This window comes from Mixophyes fleayi, chromosome 4, assembly GCF_038048845.1.
Source record: "Mixophyes fleayi isolate aMixFle1 chromosome 4, aMixFle1.hap1, whole genome shotgun sequence".
Taxonomy (NCBI): domain Eukaryota; kingdom Metazoa; phylum Chordata; class Amphibia; order Anura; family Limnodynastidae; genus Mixophyes; species Mixophyes fleayi.
The window spans coordinates 104,759,561-104,772,611 of NC_134405.1; the positions used below are offsets into that span (position 1 = coordinate 104,759,561).

The 13,051-nt window shown below is 46.7% G+C and overlaps 1 non-coding gene across 1 annotated transcript; it reads right to left on the reverse strand.

Annotated features, from left to right (window-relative positions):
• Positions 1-214: 214 nt before the first annotated feature.
• Positions 215-324, reverse strand: LOC142156233 (U5 spliceosomal RNA). The gene has a single exon (XR_012692301.1). It is a non-coding gene; the product is annotated as a U5 spliceosomal RNA (small nuclear RNA).
• Between the last annotated feature and the right edge of the window lie 12,727 nt (positions 325-13,051).

Consider the following 13,051-nt stretch of genomic DNA (forward strand, 5'->3'; position numbering starts at 1 on the left):
TTGAAGGGAGGGACCGCTCTGATAGCCCGGCACGTAGAGCACTATGGCCAAACTGGCGTCTGCCAACGCAAAGACATTGAATTGGTAAAATTTTGTAAATGTATGGACCAAGAACCAGGTGGCTGTTCTGCATACTGATCCGCTGAGGCCCCATTGCTTGCAGCCCAAGACGCCCCCATAGAACAGGCAGAATCGGCAACAATACGATCTGACCAGCCAAATGGGGCATACAAAAATTGAGTTAAAACTCAGTTTTGCTCCTCTCCATGGAAATCTTTAGTAAAAGGCGAAAGATTTGTGCGTTTTGAAGAGAAACCAGAGCATGCACAGGACGGTTAAAAATGGCATAAGCCTGATTAATAGTCAAAGTAAGCCATCTAGCAATAGATTGCTCAGAAGCTGGTCATCCACATCTTGAGAAGTCAAACAACACAAATTTGAATCTGTACGGCGAATCTTTAAAGTCCAGTTTACATAGATTTGGAGAGCTCTGACAACATCTAAAATTTCATAGTCCCTGTTACAGGCCCTTGAGGGTCTTCTGTGAACACCGGAACTACTATTTCCTGGTTTACATGAAAACCAGAAACTACCTTTGGTAGAAACGATGGAACTATTGTAAGAACCGCAATGTCATAATGAAACACCAGACAAGACAGTGTCCCCAGCTCAGAAACTCTCCAGGCTGAGGCATCTGATTTGTCCCCTCCATCGCTCCTGCACTCCTGGTGCCTCCCTGTCTGTTTACATACGACACTGCCGTAGCATTGTCGGGCTGAAGACGCTCCGGTAATATTTGAAGGATGAGCTGCGCTCCCTGCAAGGCCTTTAACATGGCTTTTATTTCTAAAAAATTTCTGGGGAGATGTCTCTTGAGCAGACCAGAGCACCTGAAGCCTGAGATGAAGAGCCACAGCTCCCCATCCCCGAAGGCTGGTGTCCGTGGATACTAAGATCCAGGGCTAATGGGCAAAAGACTTGTCGACTAACCAGCTGTTCCGGACTATCCACCATCTGAGACCTTCGCTTCCAGTGACAAGAGAATCCGCTGACGCTCTAACTACTGATGGGATCCTGACCATTTCCTGAGGAGTTCCCATTGAAAACACCGAAAGTGGATTCGACCATAAGCCCGCTGTGGATTTACCCATGCCTGCCTACCACTGCTTGGTAGGGGAGACTCCATACTATACCCAGCGGCAGTTACCGTATTTCCCCATGTATAAGACGCACCTTTTCCCCCCAAATTTTGGGTCTAAAAAAAGAGTGCGTCTTATACACTGCAAGTCTTACTTACCTGAATGAAGAAGTCGGCACATGGATGTGAGAGGAGAGAGGAGTCCCCGCCGGAAGTCCCGCCGCGTAACCAGAAGTAGCGAGTCCACCGGGCTGTTCCAACTTCAGCCCCTGGTCTCCACTGGAAAAAGGCCATAATTGCCGTGATAGGCGCTCCGAGAGGTAGAGGTAAGGCACTCAGCTAGAAGCCACCAGGGCCAGGGGGGACTCTCAGAAGGCAGGGCGGGGGCACCCGGGAATCTGGAAACTGCCAGGAGGGCAGCATGCTCAGAGCATGAGACGGCGCAGGAAAACCAGCCGACAGTGGGAGACCCCAGTTGTCTCAGGAACCTTTTTTTTTTCATTTTGGGCTCTAAAATTAAGGTGCGTCTTATTCATGGGTGCGTCATATACTTGGGGAAATACGGTATTTCAAATGTTGCTGCCTCGGAGAGCGTGCACCCATCTGTGCCACCTTGCAGCCCCAGGCTCCTGGCGCGAAACAGCCCAGCAACATCCGCAGAAGCCCTGTCCCGTGTGCTGCCTTGATACCTGGCACCAGTACTTACCACCGGGCTACCCTGGTTCTGTGAGCTGCCCGAAATGTGGCTTAAGACCTGCGCCTGTGCCGGCGGTGTTCACCCACAAGCTTACCTGCAAGAACAACTTCACCGCAGCTCTGCATTTGCGTGGTCTGCTGAACGCATTGTTCCCGCTGCCTGGCGTGAGCACTGCTGGACAGGACTCCCAGGTTAGTGATTGGGCTCTGCGTCCCTCACGGCTCTCCAGACTCTGCTTACCAGACGCGGCTCCTGAATACTGCCTCTGTATGAAGCCATAGTGAGAGGCTGAATCTGCTCCCCACCACTGTGAGCTGATCTTCGCCATCTGTGACCCTCTGGTGTGCTCCACTGAGTTACTGTGCAGGCAATTTCACGGAGTACTGCTCAGTTCTACCTTTCGGCCTCTCTTGTATTGCCAGGCATTACTGAAGCTCTCTGCTGCCACCAAGGGGCTGAAATAATCTCTACACGTGTACTACTTTTATAGTCTTCAGATTGCCATGGTGCATATTTTGTGTAATGTGTGTGACAATCCAAATAAAAGATAATATCATAAACAACAAGATCAGAAGCAATAAGGAGTGTCTTCCAATATTTGCCTGAGCTGCTCTGCATACAATTTTATTTCTGGACTGCACAAGTCTTTACAGTCCTTTACCAGCTCTCCTTACCCGTTTCATGTATGATACTACGGCTCCTACACCCTGTACGACAACAAGAGTTTGCACATATATTTTAACTTCGCACAATTTCAAATGTTACACAATTTCACACAAGACAACTACCCCCTGACCAACATTGTTGTGTGACAGGATCATTTAGCTTATGAGTCACTTTTACCTTTGCAGTCTGGCTGGGCCAAAATGCATAATGTAGACTTAACCTCATGTGTCAATCTCCCATTGTCCCATAGATTGTAGGCTTGCGAGCAGGGCCTTCTCACCTCTTTGTCTGTTTTACCCAGTTTGTTTATTAGTTTATTATGTTTGTCCCCAATTGTAAAGCGCTACGGAATATGTTGGCGCTATATAAATAAATGATGATGATGATGATGATCTGGCTCACTGAGGATGGCCGGGGTCCCCTCCTGTTATGCAATTGTGATGTAACGGTTGCCTCATTCCCGAGGGACCTTTTCTGATCGAATCTTCTGCTCGGAAGTTTGTTGTATTTGACCTACCTTCTCCGAATCCTCCTTCAGCTTTGACCCTACTCTACTTAGCCATGCCGAAAAACAAAAAACTTAATTCGAAGGGTATCCTTCAATACTACCCTAATAAGTCCTCCTCAGTCTCTGCAACAGAACAAGCGGCTTCTCCTCGCTCTCTTGAGGACTCAGACTCCGACGAAGATGTGTCTGCTCCAGTTACCAAAAAAGACTTTCTCTCCCTGATCAAAGAAATGAAGGAGCTTCGATCTTCAGTCCACGCTGAGGTTCAGCACGCTCTTCAGTCTGAGATCAGAGGTGTCAGCACTGGGTTCTCGCACGGATCATTTTGAGAGAAAGATGGATGATGTCATCTCAGGGCAAGAAGCTACAACTGACAACCTAACTCAAATCTGACAGAAGCTCAATAATATCCATGAACGTCAAGACGATATGGACAATAGAGCCCGGAGAAATAACCTCCGAAATAAAGGCGTCCCAGAGTCCGTTGAATCTGTACACCTGGACCCCTAACTAAGGAAATTGTTCTCCCAGCTTGCTCCAGAAGTTCCGGAAGTTCAATTCTTGCTGGATAGAGCTCACAGAGCTCTTAAACCTCATCCATCGGATCAATCTACACCTAGAGACGTTATCCTTAGTCTTCATTATTTCACGACCAAAGAGGCAGTCTTACAAGTAGGGATGTGCACCGGCCACTTTTGGTGTCTCGTGTTTTGTGTTTTGGATTCGGATTTACTTGAGGTTTTGGGTTTGGATTTGTTTCGCAAAACACCTGACGAAAGGTTTTGGTTCGGATTTAAGGTTTTGGATTCGGATTTATTTTGAAAAAAACATAAAAAGTGTTAAAATCAAGTTTTTGGGTTTATTTTCACTCCTACGCTATTATTAACCTCAATAACATTCAATAACAATCATTTCCACTAATTCCCAGTCTATTCTGCAGAATCAGTGAACTTTGTAATATTGCAGTACCAATGGACTTATACTGCAGGATTGTTTTTGGATATTTTTTTTTAATTTTTTTTTTTATAATTATTTTTTTTTATAAATTTTTCGGGCTGGGCTAGGTCCTTCTAAGGGCATTGTTATTTCCCCAGCACAGCACAAGATATAGCAGGACAGAGGACCACCTAACACAACCTCCCTCTACCCTGATCAATGCCCGAGTGAAGATGGCGGCGGCTAGCGGGGAATTTATAGGATCCGAGTATCGCAAGATCCGACAGCGGGATTATGACTCAGAGCCTCGGTTTCAGTTTTGCAATTGGCGGGAATACCCGGATCTGTCTCGGATCCGGCTCGAATCGGCAACGTTCGGGTGGGCTCGGATTTCAGATATTTACGAGCCCGCTCATCTCTACTTACAAGCAGCTAGAAAGCTTCTTTCATTATCCTATGAAGGATATACCCTTCAAATTTTTCAGGACCTCTCTCCCACCACCTTATCTCGGAGGCGGGAACTCCAGCCTATCACCTCAGTACTCAGAGAGAACAACATCAGGTATCGCTGGGGGTTCCCCTTCTGTCTCTATCTGTGGCACCAGAACCAACAACTGTCAGCCGAAAGTCTAGGCGAAGCACGGGACCTCCTGCGAAAGATTGGGCTGAATCACCAAACCTCTCTGGAAGCTTCTCAAGCCATTGCTAATGTGGCGGGTCCCGCCACACTGAGAGCACAACGGCCTCCTCGTAGAGACTAGTCAACTGCCCCTCGCCATTCTAAACCACAATCTGCGGACCCCTGCCCGGCAAGTTCCCGTCCCTGCTCCTTCTTCAAAGAGCGGCCGCACTACCCTCTATAGGTCTTGATGTGGCCCTCGCAACTTCCTGATATAGTTCTATAATTGTACATAGAATTTGAGGCTCCCATGTTTTAAGATTCCTCACCCCTCATTTTCTATTACACTAAGACTATAATGTTGGTGCTGGACACTGTAATGCCTTATATTATCTGTTGCCTTGTTGCTGCCTGCCCCTTGAGAAGGTGGGTTGTTGTTCTTTATACCTTCTTCTAGGTGAGACGAAGCACTGACGATGCGCAGACTACGGTTCCTGCTTTCGCCACCGATAAGTAGCTGTGATGTTTTAATTGTCTCTCTGTTGTATTTACGGTTACTATGTTGTTTATTTGATTCTCTTTCTATAGCTCTTTTACTGGGCCACACTCGGTGGCTTCACGTGTCTACTACGATATGTCTAGTATTATTGAGTTATCTCCTACCTCATATAATGTGGTTATTGTTGATGATTATTACCTTTGTCTTCTCCTCCATGTACTCCCCCTTTGCCTCCTCTACCGTAGGGGTCAGTAATCTCCTTATACCTTCCCCACTCCTCTTCCTCTCAATAGGTCATACACACTAAATTGGCCCCTCGGGTTCCCTTTCTGGGACCCCTGGCCCTCCGTCTTTTTTTTTTGTGGTTGCTCTTAGTCTACCACACCCCTCAGAGCCTAGGGCTCTACGCTGGTCCCTCTGATGGTGTGTCCATCATGTCCTATCCTCTTCCAGCATTTGCGACAAGTGGACTTTGGTCCGCTATGTCGATCCCCTTGTACCCTTAACCTTTAGTTCTCCCCTCCTTCTCCGCACTGGTCGTCACCTATCATGTCATTCCCTGTACACTCTTCTTTTTGTCTCCTCTCCCCTGACATCTCTTCCCTCTTCTGGTCTCTAGTGCTCCCCTCATTGATTTTTCTATGACCCCTAGCCTTATTTCCTATAATGTTAAGGGCCTCAACTCCCCTCAGAAACAGGCAAAACTCCATTCGTCTCTTAAATCTCTTAAAGAAGATTTGATATTCCTACAAGAAACTCATTTTGTCCAGAAAATTTCCCTTGACATTTCATGCATGTGACAATAGGCATAAAAAGCGGGGTGTAGCAATCCTGTTTGTGCGCCATTTAATTTTCCAACTTCGTGACTCTCATAAAGATAAAGAAGGTAGATTCCTGATTCTCATAGGCACTCTGAATAATCTCCCCTGCACTCTAGTGAACCACTATGCACCCAAAACCGGCCAGCATAGGTTCTTCAAAAAACTGGGTTCTTTGTTAGCGCGTGTCCGTCAGGGTGAACTTATTGTCGCTGGTGACTTCAATGCTGTTTTAGCAACAACTATAGATCGTTCCTCAGGCCCCTCCTCTTCTCCCCTAAGGAGAGATGCCCACACCACAGCTGCCTTACAGGCTTTTCTGAAACTCCATAACTTATATGACTCATGGAGAGTATCGGACCCGTTGGCCAGGGACTACAGCTTATTCTCTTCTCCCCATAATACCTACTCCCGGATTGACATGATCCTGCTCAGCCACGACCTCACTCTTAAACTTAGCTCCTCACAAATCTTCCCTGTTACCTGGTCAGATCATGCCCCTGTTTCCGCTGTACTCACCTCCCTTGCTCACCACCCTCCTAGAGCAACCTGGAGAATCAACGAATCACTCCTACATGATAAAGAAACCACTACTCACCTACATTCTTTTCTCTCTGAATATTTTGAGACGAACGACACCCCTGATATCTCTCCTATGACTCTTTGGGATGCCCATAAGGCGGTAATACGGGGTCATCTTATTGCTTTGGCGTCTCGGACTAAGCGATTCCGTCTGGCTAAAACTATTCAACTGACCGACTCGCTGAGAGCTTTAGAGCAACGCCACAAATTGAACCCCGATCCCTTGATTCTCCACGAAATTGCTTCTGTCCGTGGTGAACTAAATCTCTTGCTGTCTCACCAGGTTGCTAATAAACTGAAGTGGCTCAATCAGCACTTTTATGAAAAGGGCGACAAGGCCGATAGATTGCTGGCCACCAAACTTAGAGCTAAGATAGCGGCCCGGAATCTCCTGGCTATCAGGGACTCCGATGGAGTTTTACACTATGACCCTCAGCGGATACGTGCTGCCTTCCAATCCTATTACACTAAACTTTATAACCTTCCCCAGCCCTCTGATCCCTTAGTCTCCCAACAACACTCACATTTGATTGAATCTTTTCTTTCGTCTGCTAAGCTTCCAAAACTCTCTCCACAGACTAGTACTCTTCTGGGGGATGAGATTACTAGAGATGAAATTGAACAGACCATAAAGTCTCAGAAATCAGGAAAGTCTCAGAAATCAGGAAAGGCTCCGGGGCCGGACGGCTTTACTACTGTGTATTAAAAAGAGGTTTGCTGGGCTTCTGGTCCCCCGTTTGCACAACCTTTTCAACTCAATTCTGACTGGGGGTTCTTGGTCTAGGGATTCTTTGGAGGCTCGGATCTCCATCATTCATAAAGAGGGTATGTATGTTCATGACTGTGCTAGTTATCGCCCTATCTCCCTGCTTAATACAGATGTCAAATTATATGCTAAAATTTTGGCTAATAGATTAAATTCAGTCCTTTCCTCCCTTATACATTATGATCAAGTTGGTTTTATACCGGGACGTCAGGCCAGAGACAATACCAGGAGAGTCGTTGATCTGATTCATATCATTAATACCATTATTTTCTCCCTTGACGCCGAGAAGGCTTTTGACAGGATCTCCTGGAGCTTTATGTCCCGAGCCTTGTCGGCGTTTGGGATTTCGGGTAACCTCCTCACGGGTATTCAAGCCTTATACGCTCGACGCTCCGCAAGAGTCATGATCAACGGTTCTCCCTCTGACCTTATCACCATATCCAACGGTACCCGCCAAGGGTGCCCTCTGTCTCCTCTCATCTTTGCCCTCGTCATAGAGAATCTTGCTGCCTCTATCCGGGCCTCCCCGAACATAGTGTGTGCAAACGGGGAATCTGGAGAGTAAGCTCTCTCTCTCTCTCTTTGCGGACGATGTCCTTCTGACTCTCCTGCAGCCAGAGAAGTCACTTCCTGGACTCTTTAGCATGTTACACCACTATGGGCACCTCTCAGGTTACAAGATCAATATTACGAAATCGGATGCTCTCCTCCTTAATATTCCCATCGCAAAAGGACTGGTACTCACCTACCGCTTTAATTTACGGTGGCAGAAAAAGAAAATTAAATACTTAGGTATTTTTATTACTGACTCCTATGACTCCCTCTACCGGGAGAACTACTCGGGCCTCTTTGATAAAATCAAGTCCGAACTGTTCTCCTGGCGCTTATTGATTATCTCGTGGTTGGGCAGGGTCATCTCGGTCAAGATGAACCTCCTTCCTAAGCTCCTCTATTATTTCCAGACCCTTCCTGTTCGAGTCCCCCTTTCAGATCTGACATCAATCCAAAAATGTCTTTCTAGATTTATCTGGAACGGCTGATCTCCCAGGATTAAGCTGGCTCTCAAAGAGACCCACCACAGGTGGTGGTAGGGCTTTCCCAGATTTGAAAATTTACAATTGGGCGGCTCATCTGAGCCAGATTGTAGCCTCCTTTGCCCACCCCCCGCGGCACTGGCGTGGGTTGACATTGAATCCGCCTATCTTAAATTTCCAACTTTGTCCTGTATATGGGGTCCCTCAAAACAAGCTAGATCTCCCCTCACCCCCCAATGTCCTACCTTAACATTCTCAGCTGCGATATGGGAGACCTGATGACCCCATCTCAATATATCGTTGTCCTCTCTTACTGTTCTACCTCTTTGGGGTAACCCTGCCTTTCCTCCTGGGCTCTCCTCTGCCTTCTATGGTCCCTGGGTCACTGTGGGAGTTCGATTTGTCGGAGACCTATTATTTCAGGAGGCCCTTTATCTCCTGGGATGGTCTACGCTCTAAATATCCAAGTTTCCATCCTAAATTTTATGAGTATTTCCAGTTACGACACTTTGCGGGCTCTCTCCTCGGGGTGGCTCCTCTCCTCTCACTTAATTCTCCCTTTGAATCCCTATGTCTCTCCTCACCTTTGGGTAGGGGTTTGATCTCCTATATCTACAGCCTAATTCTCAATGCACTTTTACCTCCAGACGGCAGGCATGAGAGGGAGTGGGAGAGGGATCTGGGCCCCCCCCCAGAGGAGGATTATTGGGAAATCATAAGGGATCAAGTCACCACCAGCTCTATTTCCACCTTGGTGAAGGAGAACGCATATAAAGTATACTATAGATGGTACTACACACCTGACAAACTTACTAAAATGTTCCCTTCTAGTTCTCCATTATGTTGGCGGGGTTGTGGCCAGATGGGATCTTTCTTACATATTTGGTGGTCCTGCCCTAAAATATCCTCCTTTTGTGATCGAGTTAGGACCCTCCTCTCCTCCCTCCTCCCATGCCCTGTCCGGAAAGACCCATGGTCTTTTCTTCTGTTATCCTGATAGGCAGTCTGCGAAATTGGCTTTCCATGTCCTTGCTGCTGCGCAATGTCTAGTAGCAAAGTCTTGGAAACAAGTTGAACCCCCCACTATGGCAGCCACTGCGATCCTATATCTGGTTTATTGCCCAGATGGAACAGATTACATACCACCTGCATGATAATGATGATAAATTTCACCAGATTTTGGCTCCCTGGCTTTACTTATAACCCCATACCACTTGTACCAACTCCTTCCTCCTAAGAAGAACTCCATGTTCATAGGTGGCCCGACTCTCGATGCTGTCTCTTTTCCCATAGACTCTAAGTAGTAATCTCCTTCGAAACTTTTATTGCCCCTCTTTTATTTATTTGTTTCTCTTCTTAAAAAGGGAAAGGGAAAGATGTTGATAAAGGGAAGGGTGTTCTCTTTCTTTCATTCTCGGTGACGACCAGTGTCCCCCAGATGAATGAAAGAGAAATATACATTAATTCTTAGAAGCTCTAGGACAACAATGCCCAAGAAACATTCTGGTAACTATTATAGTAAGGAATAGAGATTGTAAGCTCCACTAGAGCAGTGATTGATGAACTGTTCTCTGGAAAGTGCTGTGCAATAGGTATGTGATCTATAAATAATAAAACCATTTGAAAAGGTGAGGGAAAGATGAAGCCATCCTCTTGTCCCTATTGCTTCTTGTGTATCAAGTGACTGCTGGAAGGCATTGGCTCTGTAGAAGGATTGGGTACAACCTGTCAACACCAAAATGTCAACAGTACGACTGTCAGCAAATTTAGTATGTAGACATGATTAAAATGGAGACATTGTGACTGCCGACATATGCTAAAGTTGGCAGTCACACTGCCGACATACAGAACGTCAATGACACCGCTAGCACAATACACATTATACAACAAATACATTCAAGATGCTAGATCAAGGGATACAGATGAAGAACCTGCATGTTGGGGAGTATTAAAGAGGCGGGTAATTTTTTTTGGTTATTCATTTCAAATGATGTTTAAAAACAAGGTGTGTGGTATATTTACATTTTGACTTGGTGCAGTATAGGTCCTAGTGGGCCATGCTGGCACTTGTAGTTCCCCAAGTGCCAGCATAACCTGGCAGCCATAGGCATTCCTGGTGTTTGTAGCTGGGCATGCTGGTGCTTGCACTAACTGTTAATGGCAGCCTAGGCTTGCTGGGACCTGTAGTGCACCAAGTCAAAATGGTGTGTTTGCCATCAACTACTTTATTACCCCACACTCACCACCCAGGGGTGTGGGAAGAGGTCTAGTGCTTTCACCCGTATTGTGCCGGCAGGTCTGGCTGTGCCATTACCATTTGAATTAGCAACTGTCGACACTTTAACCATGTCAACAAACTGAACCAGTCAACGTTTTGGTGTCGACAGATTGACTACATCCCCTGTAAACCTGGGCAGAGCTGAGCTGGTTCAGCGACAGCAGCTGTGGAAGGTCTGTGTGTGAATCTTAATGTAGTTTACCAGGCAGTGGAGCTGGGAAAGATAGATAACCAGCTCTGGGATTACACCTTTTATATAGACTATCTTCAGCTCATCAGCTAAATACGCCAACAGGACAGGTCAGTAAAGGGCCTGAAAATCCACCGTAGTTGTCAGGACATATTTTAAGCTGGCAACATACGATATTATAAGGCCCACTGGTAAAGTTTGTCAGATCATGACCCCTATTCAGCCTGAGTATGACCAGACTATCACAGTTACACTGGAAGTTATTTGGCCTCATCCCCCGAGCACCAACCCAGCAGGACCTAGTCCTGTGTGGCCAAATCAAATATATTGTTGCTTTTCTTTTGGGCCATGCAGAAGACATGACATTCAATTTAGTTTCTACTGGCCTAGCAAACATCTCTGAAAGCTTTGACATTTGAATGTATTGGCTTTGATTGCATTGATAGTTGTTTCTTTTTCTGCCCTATAGAGGAATATAACTAAATCCTGGTAACAAGCTAAAAAGAGGATTTATGTACTTACGTTAAATCCGTTTCTCCGATTCCGTCTGGGGGACACTACTTACCATGTGTTGTGGAGGGGAGCTTGGGGAGTTGGCACCTAACTAGTTAACTTTTAGTACTGCCTACAGACCCCTCCCCTCTACAATCCCCCCGCCTCTTCCTCCTCAGTTATTTAAAAAACCCCAAGGAGATAGGTCAATCAACCAAGAGCATATAGAGGAAAGGCAGAAGGGAGGGATTGCAGTGTCCCCCAGACGGAATCAGAGAAACGGATTTAACGCAAGTACATAAATCCTCTTTTCTCTTTCATCCAGTCTGGGGGACACTGCTTACCATGGGGATGTTCTAAAGCAGCTCCCTAAAGGTGGGACTACTCTGAAAGCCCCGCTCGTAAAGCATTACGAGCAAAATTTGCATCCGCGGAAGCAAATATATTAATACTGGCAAACTTTGTAAAAGGTGTGGACAGAGGACCAGGTGGCTGCCCTGCAAAGCTTGTCTGCAGAAGCCCCATATCTCGCTGACCAAGACGCCCCTACCGATCTGGTAGAATGGGACGTAAGTCTCTCTGGCACCGGACGGTTAGCCTTTATGTAAGCTTGCCTAATGGTAGCCGTAATCCATTTTGCAATGGACTGTTTTGAAGCTGGCTAGTCTCTTTTATTAGCATCATAAAGAACAAACAAGGAATCAGTACGCCTCATTAGAGAAGTTCTTTTGACATAAATGCGGAGAGCCCTAACCACATCTAACTTTTCCATAGACTGTTGATCCGAATGGGAAGTGGGAGAAAAGACCGGAATTACAATTTCCTGTTTCAGATGGAAAGCCGAAACTACTCTAGGAACGAAGGAAGGGAGGGTTCTTAACACCGCTCTCTCCTTGTGGAAAACCAGATATGGTTCCCGGCAAGACAGAGCTCCTAATTCTGAAACCCTACGCGCAGATACAATAGCCAAAAGAAAGAGGACCTTCCAGGTCAACCACTTCAAATCTGCCACAAATAATGGCTCAAAGGGAGGCCCTTTAAGCATATCCAGCACCAGGTTGAGATCCCACGGTGCTGTAGGCGGAACAGAGGGAGGCTGAATATGCAAGACTCCCTGAAGGAAAGTCCCAATATCTGGCAAATCCGCTAATTTCAGGTGAAAAAAAGACTGAAAGTGCCGATACCTGAACCTCTAGGGAACCTAAACGAAGGCCTGCTTGCAGGCCATCTTGAAGAAAAGCCAATAAACGAGGAAGACGAAAGGAGGACGTGTGACATGTCCTATTTTCACACCATCTGATATAGGCCTTCCAAATCCGGAGATAGGTGCGAGCTGAGACCGGCTTTCTGGCTCGCATCAGTGTTCGCCACACTGGAGGAAAAAAACCTCTAGCCCTCCAGAGGCTAGCTTAAACAGCCATGCCGTTAAACTGAGCTGAGGTAAATTCTGGTAACGGAAGGGACCCTGCAGATGAAGGTCTTCTCGAGACGGAAGACGGAAACCCTGTCCTTCCGCCATAGAGATTATGTCCGCGTACCAGACTTGGCGCGGCCATGAGGGAGCTATTAGAATTACTGGCAGACCTCCCTGCCTTACTCGTCTGAGTACGCGAGGAAGCATGGGGATCGGAGGAAACAGGTATCCCAACCTGAACTCCCATGACATCGTCATGACGTCCACTGCCACCGCTAAGGGGTCTCTTGCCCTTGCGCAGAACCTGTGAACCTTTCTGTTGTGTCTGGAGACCCTGAAATCTATGTCTGGAAGACCCCATCTCTGAAAGAGGGACTGGAAAACTTCCGGATGGAGTGACCACTCCCCCGGTTC